Source organism: Arachis hypogaea, chromosome 15 (assembly GCF_003086295.3).
Source record: "Arachis hypogaea cultivar Tifrunner chromosome 15, arahy.Tifrunner.gnm2.J5K5, whole genome shotgun sequence".
Classification (NCBI taxonomy): Eukaryota; Viridiplantae; Streptophyta; class Magnoliopsida; order Fabales; family Fabaceae; genus Arachis; species Arachis hypogaea.
This window is the reverse complement of record NC_092050.1, coordinates 98182626-98197088: the sequence shown is the minus strand read 5'-3', so window position 1 is coordinate 98197088 and position 14463 is coordinate 98182626. Positions and strand designations below refer to the sequence as shown.

The 14463-nt window shown below is 37.7% G+C and overlaps 1 non-coding gene across 1 annotated transcript; it reads right to left on the bottom strand.

Moving 5' to 3' along the window:
- Positions 1-9499: 9499 nt before the first annotated feature.
- On the bottom strand, positions 9500-9607 carry LOC112752126 (small nucleolar RNA R71). Its single transcript, XR_003176569.1, has one exon. It is a non-coding gene; the product is annotated as a small nucleolar RNA R71 (small nucleolar RNA).
- Between the last annotated feature and the right edge of the window lie 4856 nt (positions 9608-14463).

The window sequence follows — 14463 nt, the reverse complement described above, 5'->3', positions numbered from 1 at the left end:
TACTCTTATTTGGCATTAGCCCCGGCCTACGTTCTTCTTATTTTGATATCTTTGTTAAAGGCCTAATTGTCGTTCTTCTTTCCTCCCCTTTTAGGTTGGCCACCAAGAAAGGAGGAAAAGGATAAGCTTCGAAATGGGGCAACGAACAAGCCATCCGCACAACCCTTCGAAGAAGCTCATCAATTGTAGCAACCCATCCACCTTGCTCTTCTTTGCATGCACCGAGGACGGTGCAATCTTCAAGTGTGGGGAGGTCGTCCGACCGATCTCCATGGGTAACAATTTCCTTTTTAACACCAAATTTTTTTTTATTATTTTCTTCGTTAGATAGTTGTTGCATCGCATGTTAGGTTGCATGTTAGTTAGAATTTGTACATATTTTTACTACTTCTTTCCTATTAGGACTACTTGGTTAGGGTGATGATTTCTTTTCTAAGAAATTGTTTTTAGGGCACCCTACCAATTTGAAAAATTTTTGGTTGAACTTGCTTGAAAGAATTTATTTTGGAACATGATTTTGAGCTAAGAACACAAGCTTGTGAGATTTGAGCCTATTGGTGTGGTTACATCTTATAACCACTTATTTTTCCTTCTTGTGTGCATTATTCTCTTTCTATGATTGTGATCTTTGACTTGTTTGATTTTTTATGTCCATTATTTTGTGTATTCATACATTTATATGATTGAGGCCATCATTTCATTTAGCTCACTTACCTAAATGGCCTTAACTTTTAACTTCCATTGTTAGCCAATTTGAGCCTATGCTTAACCCACTTTGTTCAAAATTTTAGCACATTACAAGTCTTAAAGCGAAAAATAATAAATGTCCTTTATTTGGATCTTTGATTAGCTTAGGCTAGCGTATGTGTATCATTCAAGTGTGGGAATCTTGGGACATTGGGAGAATAAAAGGGTAATCTTGTGTTTGTTGTAAAGATTGGAAATTGGGTACATGCTCATGTGTAATGAATGTAAAACCTTATGCATTGATGATCTTGTATATAAAAAAAAATGAGAAAAAGGAAAAAAAACAATATAAAAAAGAAAAAAAATAGAAAAAGAAAGAAACAAAGAAAAAGAAAGAAATAAAAGGGGACAAAGTGCCCCAAAGCAAAGTTCAATAAGGGTCAATGCATAAGTGTTGTGAAATGAAAAGGAATGCATGAGTATGTGAAAAAAAAAGTGAGAAAAATGGGTAGTTAGGTTAGCTTTGAAATTGTATAGGATGTCATAGGTTAGGTGGGAAGTTTAAGCTTATCAAAGATTCAAATTTCAAGCTCACTTAACCATATATGCATCCTACCTTGACCCTAGCCCCATTACAACCTATGAAAAGACCTCATGATACTTGTATGCATGCATTGAATAAATGTTGATTATTAGAAGAAGAACAAATCTTAGAAAGCATGATTAGGGGAGAATTGAGAGAATCGACCCTACACACTTGAGCGACTAGAGTGCAAACACTTCCGGTGAGGGTTTGATACTCAATTCCTTGATTCCCGGCTTTAATGAGCATTCTTCTTGCAAGTCTACTTGAACTTCATTTTGATATTTAAATTGGTAGGATTCATGAGTCGTCATAGGACCTTAGCCCTACTAGTGCATGTATGTCTTGGAGATTGAATTATTTTTAACCAAGTAGGTAGAATCATTTTGCATTTAGTTGTATTCATATAGATAGATGCATATAGTTTAGGTTGCATTTAGAATAGCTCTCATTGAATAAATGTTGATATCCTTTGCTTTCTCTTGGTTTAAGCATGAGGACATGCTTGGTTTAAGTGTGGGGAGGTGGATAAACCCCATATTTAGGGTTTATCTTGTGTTGAATTTAGAGGGTTTTGTCAACCTTTCTCCCATTTATCCAATGAAATAGCATGGTTTTATACTTCTCCCTTAATTGTTCTTAAGTGTGAAAACATGCTTTTAGGACTTAAAATAGCTTAATTCAATTCACCTTGATTCCATTAGATGCCTTGATATGTTTGATAAGTAATTTCAGATTTAGGAGGCAAAGATTGGATCAAGGGAATGAAGGAAAAGCATGTAAAAATGGAGAACTCATGAAGAAATGAAGGAATCGCAAAAGTTATCAAGCCGACCTCTTCGCAATTAAATGACCATAACTTGAGCTACAAAGATCCAAATGATGCGGTTCTAGTTGCGTTGAAAAGCTAACATCCGGGGCTTCAAAATGATATAAGATTTGCCATGGTTTCATTTCAAATAGGGATGCGCACGTGCACGGTACGTGTACGCGTCCATGGGCGCACACAATTCACTTAGTCAAACACGTGGCCAGCGATTTTAGAAGCCTTGTGGGCCCAACCCAACTCATTTATGATGCTATTTAATCCAAGGATTGATAGGGAATTAACATACTTTCAAATATTAGTTTAGTTTAATTTAATTTTAGGAGGGAAAATTAGTTTTAGAGAGAGAAGCTCTCACTTTTCTCTAGGATTGGGATTAGGATTAGGTTTAGTTCTTAGATCTATGTTTTGATTCATGCTCTCTACTTCTTCTTCTTCTCAATTCTTTGTTGTTGCATTTATGATTCCTCTATTCTTTGGTTGTAATTTCCTTTATGTTGTTTCGATGCTTTATTGTAGATCTACTTTTGTTCCTTCTCTTCTCTTTCAATTCAATTAGAGGTAATTCATAATAATTGTGTTCCTTTTGATTGTTGTTATTGATTTCTTACAATAATTGTTGTTAGATTTTATTGTTGTTATCCATTTACTATGCTTTTCTTTAGTGCCTTCCAAGTGTTTGATGAAATGCTTGGTTGGATTTTAGTGTAGATTTTGTTCCTCTTGGCCTAGGTGGAGTAATTAGTGACGCTTGAGTTATCTAATTCCTTTGTTGATTGACAGTTAGAAGTTGCTAATCGATTTGGATATCACTAAAGCTAGTCTTTCCCTTGGGAGTTGGCTAGGACTTGTGGAATCAAGTTGATTCATCCACTTGACTTTCCTCCATGGTTACAGGTTAACTAAGTGGTAGCAATGGACAATTTGTGGTTACAATTGAGGAGGATAACTAGGATGGGACTTCTAGTTCTCATATCTAGCCAAGAACTTTGTTAGTTGTTAGTTTATTTTCTTTGCCATTTATATTTCTTGTCTAAAATCTCAAAACCCCAAATCTTACTCCATAACCAATTACAAGAACACTTTGTTGCAATTTATAGGGAGAACGACCCGAGGTTCAATACTTCGGTTTATAGATTTTAGGGGTTTGTTTTAGTGACAAACAAATTTTTGCATGAAAGGACTATTGTTGGTTTAAGAACTATATTGCAACGAGGTTTCATTTGTGAATTCTAAACCACACAAAAGTCTACTCATATCTTACGTCAGCAAGAAGCGTTTGGGTTTGATTGGGACTCGATCCTCCGAGTCATTGTTGAACCAGAGACATTTTGGACCCATGGTCGACTCCAGATGAGGCCTAAGTGCATTGATGCACGTTTCCTCACTGTAGAAGCTAGAGCTTGGGCCCAGATCCTATCCCACTATGTGCTACCTAGCACTCATAAGTTGTTCTTCACGGCGGATCTCGCCTTGCTTGTTTGGTGTGTTCTCACGAAGAGACCGGTAAACATTCCACTTCTTGTCAAGCAAGCGATGCGTCAAGTCTACGCCCGGGGCAATTTGCCATTTCGAGCATTGGTATCCGATTTAGTTGCTGCTGCGGGTGTTCCTTGGGAAGCCATGGACACGAAGGCTATAATTCCAGCTAAGGGCGATGTGGTCCCAAGTGGAAAATACTCACATCTTCCTATGAACAACCCAAGCCTTGACATAGCCCTTCCATCTACTATTTCTTCCACCTCATCGTCACCACCACGGCAAAGATCCACCCATCAAAGGATAGAAGATCTACACCAGAAGATTGATAGATATGAGCGGCACAACCAACGCCGATACACTTACATCAGGAAGCTTCTGCGTTATGTTACCCCTAGCATGGAGGAACCCGAAATATTCACATCCACCTCAAACCCAAGTGATGGGAGCTTTGATGAAGGGGATAGTGAAGGTTCCGGTCCCGACCGTCCTTTGCGCATTTTTGGTAGCACGGAGGACCATACTAAATTCTAAGTGTGGGGAGGTCGTTCGACCAATCTCCATGGGTAACAATCTCTTCCTTTCAACACCCATGGATTTATCTTTTGCTTAATAGTTAGTACATTGCATGTGTAGTTAGTCTTGCTTGTAAATAATCCTTGCATGATAGTTATTCTCTATAGAGTTGCTTGGTCAAAATAATGACTTCTTCCCCAAGAAACTGTGTTTTGGGGTACCCTACCAATTTTGAAAAAAAAATTTTGCGGTAAACTTGCTTCAAGAATGTATTTTGGAACATAGTGATTGAGCTAAGAACACAAGCATGTAAGCTTTGAGCCTATTGTTTGGTTATATCTTCTAACCACTATTCCCCATTCTTGCGTGCATTACTCTCTCTCTATGATTGTAATCCTTGCTTTGTCTGATTCTATATGTCCATTACTTTATGTATGAATGCATTTACGTGATTGAGGCCATCATTTCGATAGTCACTTTTCCCAAATGGCCTTAACCCTTTTATTTACCCTTGCTAACCAATTTTGAGCCCATGATAAACCCTTTTTGTTCTAAATAGAGCACATCAACAACCCTAAGAGAAAAATAATGAATGTCCCTAGATTTGGATCCTTGATTAGCTTAGGTAAGTGGAGGTGTGTATCATTCAAAAGGGAGAGTGTATTTGGGAACTTGGGTAGATGTAAAGAGGTGTATTGTAATTGTAATTGGAAATTTTGGGAAGTGAGAACATACTCATGTATTGAATAATTGAGCCATATGCATTGAAACTTTTATACATAAAATCCCAAGAAAAAAAAGGGGACAAAAAAAACAAAAAAAAATAAAAAATAAAAAATAAATAAAAAATAAAAAAAAGGTATAAAAGAAACAAAAATATGAAAGAGGACAAAAATTCTCCAAGACAAAGTAAAATAACAATGCATATAGGATGTGAATTGAAAAGAATGCATGAGTATGCAAAAAGTGAAACCCATGGGTAGCTAGGTATTATATTATAGTTGTATAGGTTGTTCTATATGTCTAGTGGGATCTTAGGTTAATCAAGGATTCAAATTTTAAGCTCACTTGACCATATACATCCTTACCTTCACCCTAGCCCCATTACAACTACCCATGAATAAGACCTCATGATACTTGTAAGCATGCATTAAGTAATTGTTGATTGTTAGATGAAAGACAAATCTTGGAAAGCATGATTAGGAGAGGATTAAGTGACGAACCCTATACACTCGAGCGAATAGAGCGGATACACTTCCGGTGAGGGTTTGATGCTCAACTCCTTGTTCCCGGCTTTCACAAGCGCTCATCTAGCAAGTTATATGCACTTCATAGTAATATTCAATTTGGTAGGTGATGAGCGGATAATTTATACGCTTTTTGGCATTGTTTTTAGTATGTTTTTAGTAGAATCTAGTTACTTTTAGGGATGTTTTCATTAGTTTTTATGTTAAATTCACATTTCTGGACTTTACTATGAGTTTGTGTATTTTTCTGTGATTTCAGGTATTTTCTGGCTGAAATTGAGGGACTTGAGCAAAAATCAGATTCAGAGGTTGAAGAAGGACTGCTGATGCTGTTGGATTCTGACCTCCCTGCACTCAAAGTAGATTTTCTGGAGCTACAGAACTCAAAATGGCACGCTTCTAATTGCGTTGGAAAGTAGACATCCAGGGCTTTCCAGCAATATATAATTATCCATACTTTGGTCGAGTTTAGAGGACGTAAAAGGGCGTTGAACGCCAGTTCTACGCTGCTGTCTGGAGTTAAACGCCAGAAACACGTCACAAGCCAGAGTTGAACGCCAGAAATACGTTACAAACTGGCGTCCAACTCCAAGATTGACCTCTACACGTGTAACATTCAAGCTCAGCCGAAGCACACACCAAGTGGGCCCCGGAAGTGGATTTATGCTTCAATTACTTACTTTTGTAAACCCTAGTAACTAGTTTAGTATAAATAGGACTTTTTACTATTGTATTTGACATCTTTGGATCATCTTTGGATGCTTAGTTCTTAGATCATGGGAGCTGGCCTCTCGGCCATGCCTGGACCTTCATCACTTATGTATTTTCAACGGTAGAGTTTCTGCACTCCATAGATTAAGGTGTGGAGCTCTGCTGTTCCTCAAAGATTAATGCAAAGTACTATTGTTTTTCTATTCAATTCAACTTATTCCGCTTCTAAGATATTCATTTGCACTTCAACCTGAATGTGATGAACGTGACAATCATCATCATTCCCCCACGAACGCGTGCCTGACAACGACTTCCGTTCCACCTTAGATTGAATGAGTATCTCTTGGATCTCTTAATCAGAATCTTCGTGGTATAAGCTAGATTGATGGTGGCATTCATTAGATTCCGGAAAGTCTAAACCTTATCTGTGGTATTCCGAGTAGGACTCTGGGATTGAATGACTGTGACGAACTTCAAACTCGCGAGTACTGGGCGTAGTGACTGACGCAAAAGGAGGGTGAATCCTATTCCAGTATGATCGAGAACCTCAGATGATTAGCCGTGCTGTGACAGAGCATTTGGACCATTTTCACAAGAGGATGGGATGCAGCCATTGACAAGGGTGATGCCTCCAGACGATTAGCCATGCAGTGACAGCGCATCGGACCATTTTCCAGAGAGGATAAAAATTAGCCATTGACAACGGTGATGTCCTTACATAAAGCCAGCCATGGAAAGGAGTAGGATTGATTGGATGAAGACAGTAGGAAAGCAGAGGTTCAGAGGAACGAAAGCATCTCTATGCGCTTAGCTGAAATTCTCACCAATGATTTTCATAAGTATTTCTATCCTTATTTTATTATATATGTTCGAAAACTCCATAACTATTATATCTGCTTGACTGAGATTTATAAGGTGACCATAGCTTGCTTCATACCAACAATCTCCGTGGGATCGACCCTTACTCACGTAAGGTTTATTACTTGGACGACCCAGTGCACTTGCTGGTTAGTTGTATCGAAGTTGTGAATGAAAAACAATTTATTAAGACGTGCGTACAGAGTTTTTGGCGCCGTTACCATGAGATCACAATTTCGTGCACCAAGTTTTTGGCGCCGTTGCCGGGGGTTGTTCGAGTTTGGACAACTGACGGTTCATCCTGTTGCTTAGATTAGGTAATTTTCTTTTTGTTTTATTTTCAAAAATTTTTCAAAAACCTTTCAAAAATTTCTCATCGGTTTTCAAAAAAAAATATTTTCAGAAAAAATATATTTTTCTTCAGAATTTTTAAGAATGAATTCTAGTATTTCATGATGATTTGTTGAATCCTGGCTGGCTGTGAAGCCATGTCCAAATTCCTTTGGACTGAGGATTCAACTAATCACTTTAATGCATGTAATAGCATACTAAAGCTTGGCTGGCTATTAAGCCATGCCTAACCCTCAGATTGGAGCTTTAGACTAAAGAGCACAAGATTCCTGGAATTCATATTAAAAATTTTGGAATCCTTATTTTTCTTTTTCACATTAATTTTCGAAAAATCCAAAAAAATTTAATAAAATCATAAAAATAGAAAATATTTCATGTTTCTCGTTTGAGTCTTGAGTCAAGTTGAAAGTTTGGTGTCAATTGCATATTCATCTTGCATTTTTCGAAAAAATTCATGCATTCATAGTGTTCTTCATGATCTTCAAGTTGTTCTTGGTAAGTCTTCTTGTTTGATCTTGATGTTTTCATGTTTTGTGTCTTTTCTTGTTTTTCATATGCATTATTGCATTCATAGTGTCTATACATGAAAAATTTTTAAGTTTGGTGTCTTGCATGTTTTCTTTGCATTAAAAACTTTTCAAAAATAAGTTCTTGATGTTCATCTTGACATTCAAAGTGTTCTTGGTGTTCATCTTGACATTCATAGCATTCTTGCATGCATTCATTGTTTTGATCCAAAATTTTCATGCATTGAGTATTTTTCATGTTTTTCTCTCTCATCATAAAAAATTCAAAAATAAAAAAAATATCTTTCCCTTTTTTACTCATAAATTTCGAAAATTTGAGTTGACTTTTTCAAAACTTTTTAAAATCTAGTTGTTTTTATGAGTCAAATCAAATTTTCAATTTAAAAATCTTTTTCAAAAATCAAATCTTTTTCATTTTTCTTATCTATTTTTGAAAATTTTAAAAATATTTTTCAAAAATCTTTTTCTTATCTTTATCTCCTAATTTTTGAAAATAACATCATCAATTAATGTTTTGATTCAAAAATTTCAAGTTTGTTACTTGCTTGTTAAGAAAGATTCAAACTTTGAGTTCTAGAATCATATCTTGTGATTTCTTGTGAATCAAGTCATTAATTGTGATTTTAAAAATCAAATCTTTTTCAAAACTAATTTCAATCATATCTTTTCAAAAATATCTCTTTTTCTTATCTTTTTCAAAATTTGATTTTAAAATATCCTTTCTAACTTCTTATCTTCTTATCTTTTCAAAATTGATTTTCAAATTTGTTTCAACTAACTAACTAACTTTTTGTTTGATTCTTATCTTTTTCAAAACTACCTAACTAACTCTCTCTCTCTAATTTTCGAAAATATCTTCCCTCTTTTTCAAAATTTCTTTTTAATTAACTAATTATTTTAATTTTTGATTTTAATTTTCGAAAAATTACTAACCTTTTTCAAAAACTATTTTCGAAAATCACTAACTCTTTTTCAAAAATAATTTTCGAAAATTTTCCTTCTCTCTCATCTCCTTCTATTTATTTATTCATCTACTAACACCTCTCTTCATCCCACATCTCTGCTCTCCTTACTCTTGTGTTTCTTTCTTTACATTACATTCTTTTCTTCTTCTACTCACACAGGGGAACCTCTATACCTGTGGTAAAAAGGATCCCTATTATTATTTTTCTGTCCCTCTTTTTCATATGAGCAGGAGCAAGGACAAGAACATTCTTGTTGAAGCAGATCTAGAACCTGAAAGGACTCTAAAGAGGAAACTAAGAGAAGCTAAATTACAACAATCCAGCAAGCACCTTTCAGAAATTTTCGAACAAGAAGAGGAGATGGCAACCGAAAATAATAATAATTCAAGGAGGATGCTTGGTGACTTTACTGCACCTAATTCCAATTTACATGGAAGAAGCATCTCCATTCCTGCCATTGGAGCAAACAATTTTGAGCTGAAACCTCAATTAGTTTCTCTGATGCAGCAGAACTGCAAGTTTCATGGACTTCCATCTGAAGATCCTTTTCAGTTCTTAACTGAATTCTTGTAGATACTGTTAAGACTAATGGAGTAGATCCTAAAGTCTACAGGCTCATGCTTTTCCCTTTTGCTGTGAGAGACAGAGCTAGAATATGGTTGGACTCTCAACCTAAGGATAGCCTGAACTCTTGGGATAAGCTGGTCAAGGCTTTCTTAGCCAAGTTCTTTCCTCCTCAAAAGCTGAGTAAGCTTAGAGTGGATGTTCAGACCTTCAGATAGAAAGAAGGTGAATCCTTCTATGAAGCTTGGGAGAGATACAAAGAACTGACCAAAAAGTGTCCTTCTGACATGCTTTCAGAATGGACCATCCTGGACATATTCTATGATGGTCTGTCTGAATTAGCTAAAATGTCATTGGATACCTCTGCAGGTGGATCCATTCACTTAAAGAAAACACCTGCAGAAGCTCAAGAACTCACTGACATGGTTGCTAATAACCAGTTCATGTACACTTCTGAGAGGAATCCTGTGAGTAATGGGACGCCTATGAAGAAGGGAGTTCTTGAAATTGATACTCTGAATGCCATATTGGCTCAGAATAAAATATTGACTCAGCAAGTCAATATGATTTCTCAGAGTCTGAATGGAATACAAGCTGCATCCAACAGTACTCAAGAGGCATCTTCTGAAGAAGAAGCTTATGATCCTGAAAACCCTGTAATAGCAGAGGTGAATTACATGGGTGAACCTTATGGAAACACCTATAACTCCTCATGGAGAAATCACCCAAATCTCTCATGGAAGGATCAACAAAAGCCTCAACAAGGCTTTAATAATGGTGGAAGAAATAGGTTTAACAATAGTAAACCTTTTCCATCATCCACTCAGCAACAGACAGAGAACTCTGAACAAAATACCTCTAATTAGCAAACTTAGTCTCTGATCTATCTAAGGCCACTGTAAGTTTCATGAATGAAACAAGGTCCTCCATTAGAAATTTGGAGGCATAAGTGGGCCAGCTGAGTAAAAGGATCACTGAAATCCCTCCTAGTACTCTCCCAAGCAATACAGAAAAAAATCCAAAAGGAGAGTGCAAGGCCATTGACATAGTCAACACGGCCGAACCTGGAGAGGAAGGGGAGGACGTAAATCCCAGTGAGGAAGACCTCCTGGGACGTCCGGTGATCAATAAGGAGTTTCCCTTTGAGGAACCAAAGGAATCTGAGACTCATCTAGAGACCATAGAGATTCCATTGAACCTCCTTATGCCCTTCATGAGCTCTGACGAGTATTCATCTTCTAAAGAAAATGAGGATGTTACTGAAGAGCAAGTTACCAAGTACCTTGGTGCAATCATGAAGTTGAATGCCAAATTATTTGGTATTGAGACTTGGGAAGATGAACCTCCCTTGTTCACCAATGAACTAAGTGATCTGGATCAACTGGCATTGCCTCAGAAGAAACAGGATCCTCGAAAGTTCGTAATACCTTGTACCATAGGCAACATGATCTTTGAAAAGGCTCTGTGTGACCTTGATTCAGGGATAAACCTCATGCGCCTCTCTGTAATGGAGAAACTGGGAATCTATGGGGTGCAAGCTACTAAAATCTCATTAGAGATGGCAGACAATTCAAGAAAATAGGCTTATGGACAAGTAGAGGACGTGTTAGTAAAGGTTGAAGGCCTTTACATCCCTGCTGACTTCATAGTCCTAGATACTAGGAAGGATGAGGATGAATCCATCATCCTTGGAAGACCCTTCCTAGCCACAACAAGAGCTGTGATTGATGTTGACAGAGGTGAACTAGTCCTTCAATTGAATGAGGACTCCCTTGTGTTTAAAACTCGAGGTCATCCTTCTGTAAACATGGAGAGAAAGCATAAAAAGCTTCTCTCAAAACAGAGTCAACCAGAGCCCCCACAATCAAACTTTAAGTTCGGTGTTGGGAAGTCTCAACAATGCTCTGAACATCTGTGAAGCTCCATGAGAGCCCACTGTCAAGCTATTGACATTAAAGAAGTGCTTGTTGGGAGGCAACCTAATTTTTATTTATCTAATTTTATTGTTCTTTCATGTTTTATTAGGTTCATGATCATGTGGAGTAACAAAATAAATATAAAAATTGAAAATGGAATCAAAAACAGCAGAAGAAAAATCACACCCTGGAGGAGGATCTCACTGGCGTTTAAACGCTAGTAAGAAACATCTGGCTGGCGTTCAACACCAGAATAGAGCATGGTTCTGGCGCTGAACGCCCAAAATGGGCAGCATCTGGGCGTTTGAACGCCAGAATTGTACCCTGGAGAAGAGCTGGCGCTGAACACCCAGAACAAGCATGGTTCTGGCATTCAACGCCAGAAATGGGCAACAAATGGGCGTTCAACGCCCAGAACAAGCACCAATCTGGCGCTGAACGCCCAGAGTTGTGTGCAAGGGCATTTTACATGCCTAATTTGGTGCAAGGTTGTAAATCCTTGAACACCTCAGGATCTGTGGACCCCACAGGATCACCTCAGGATCTGTGGACCCCACAGGATTCCCACATACCTCCACTCACTTATTCTCACCCCTCTTTCACACAATCCCATAAACACTCTTCCCCAAAACTCTTTACCAATCACCTCAACCTCTCTTCCCTATCACCACTTCACCACTCACATCCATCCACTCTTCCCCATAAACCTACCTCATAAACTCCACCTACCTTCAAAATTCAAAATCAATTTCCCACCCAACCTTACCCCCCTCCCTTCCCTATATATAACCCTCCATTCTTCCTCATTTTCACACAACACAACCCTCTCTTCTCTTCTTGGCCGAATACACCCCTTCCCCCTCTCCTCCATATTTTCTTCTTCTTCTTCATTTATTATTTCTTCTCTTGCTCGAGGGCGAGCAATATTCTAAGTTTGGTGTGGTAAAAGCATAAGATTTTTGTTTTTCCATTACCATTGATGGCACCCAAGACTGGAGAATCCTCTAGAAAAGGGAAAGGGAAGACAAAAGCTTCCACCTCCGAGTCATTGGAGATGGAAAGATTCATCTCCAAAGCTCATCAAGACCACTTCTATGATGTTGTGGCCAAGAAGAAGGTGATCACCGAGGTCCCTTTCAAGCTCATCACCATGAGATCCCGGAGATGCCTCAAATGCATTTTCCTCCACAAAACTATTGGGAGCAAATCAACACCTCCCTAGGAGAATTAAGTTCCAACATGGGACAATTAAGGGTGGAACATCAAGAGCACTCCATCATCCTTCATGAAATAAGAGAAGATCAAAAAGCAATGAGGGAGGAGCAACAAAGACAAGGAAGAGACATAGAAGAGCTCAAGGACATCATTGGTTCCTCAAGAAGGAAACGCCACCATCACTAAGGTGGACTCATTCCTTGTTCTTATTTTTTGTTTTTCGTTTTCTTAATGTTAAGTGCTTATCCATGTTTGTGTCTTATTACATGATCACTAGTAGTTAGTAACTATGTCTTAAAGTTATGAATGTCCTATGAATCTATCACCTCTCTTAAATGAAAAATGTTTTAATTCAAAAGAACAAGAAGTACATGAGTTTTGAATTTATCCTTGAACTTAGTTTAATTATATTGATGCGGTGACAATGCTTCTTGTTTTCTAAATGAATGCTTGAATAGTGCATATGTATTTTGAAGTTGTTGTTTAAGAATGTTAAATATGTTGGCTCTTGAAAGAATGATGACAAGGAGACATGTTATTTGATAATCTGAAAAATCATAAAAATGATTCTTGAAGCAAGAAAAAGCAGCAAAGAACAAAGCTTGCAGAAAAAAAATAGCGAAAAAAAAAAGAGAGCAAAAGCAAGCAGAAAAAGCCAAAAGCACTTAAAACCAAAAGGCAAGAGCAAAAAGCCAATAACCCTTAAAACCAAAAGGCAAGGGCAAATAAAAAGGATCCCAAGGCTTTGAGCATCAGTGGATAGGAGGGCCTAAAGGAATAAAATCCTGGCTTAAGCGGCTAAACCAAGTTGTCCCTAACCATGTGCTTGTGGCGTGAAGGTGTCAAGTGAAAACTTGAGACTGAGCGGTTAAAGTAAAGGTCCAAAGCAAAAGAAGAGTGTGCTTAAGAACCCTGGACACCTCTAATTGGTGACTTTAGCAAAGCTGAGTCATAATCTGAAAAGGTTCACCCAAATATGTGTCTGTGGCATTTATGTATCTGGTGGTAATACTGAAAAACAAAGTGCTTAGGGCCACGACCAAGACTCATAAAATAGCTGTGTTCAAGAATCATCATACTGAACTAGGAGAATCAATAACACTATCTGAACTCTGACTTCCTATAGATGCCAATCATTCTGAACCTCAATGGATAAAGTGAGATGCCAAAACTATTCAAGAGGCAAAAAGCTACAAGTCCCGCTCATCTGATTGGAGCTATGTTTCATTGATAGTTTGGAATTTATAGTATATTCTCTTCTTTTTATCCTATTTGATTTTTGGTTGCTTGGGGACAAGCAACAATTTAAGTTTGGTGTTGTGATGAGCGGATAATTTATACGCTTTTTGGCATTGTTTTTAGTATGTTTTAAGTAGAATCTAGTTACTTTTAGGGATGTTTTCATTAGTTTTTACGTTAAATTCACATTTCTGTACTTTACTATGAGTTTGTGTGTTTTTCTGTGATTTCAGGTATTTTCTGGCTGAAATTGAGGGAATTGAGCAAAAATCAGATTCAGAGGTTGAAGAAGGACTGCTGATGCTGTTGGATTCTGACCTCCCTGCACTCAAAGTGGATTTTCTGGAGCTACAGAACTCAAAATGGCGCGCTTCTAAATGCGTTGGAAAGTAGACATCCAGGGCTTTCCAGAAATATATAATTATCCATACTTTGGTCGAGTTTATATGACGTAAAAGGGCATTGAACTCCAGTTCTACGCTGCTGTCTGGAGTTAAACGCCAGAAACACGTCACAAGCCAGAGTTGAACGCCAGAAATACGTTACAAACTGGCGTTCAACTTCAAGATTGACCTCTACACGTGTAACATTCAAGCTCAGCCCAAGCACATACCAAGTGGGCCCCGGAAGTGGATTTATGCATCAATTACTTACTTTTGTAAACCCTAGTAACTAGTATAGTATAAATAGGACTTTTTACTATTGTATTTGACATCTTTGGATCATCTTTGGACGCCTAGTTCTTAGATCATGGGGGCTGGCCTCTCGGCCATGCCTGG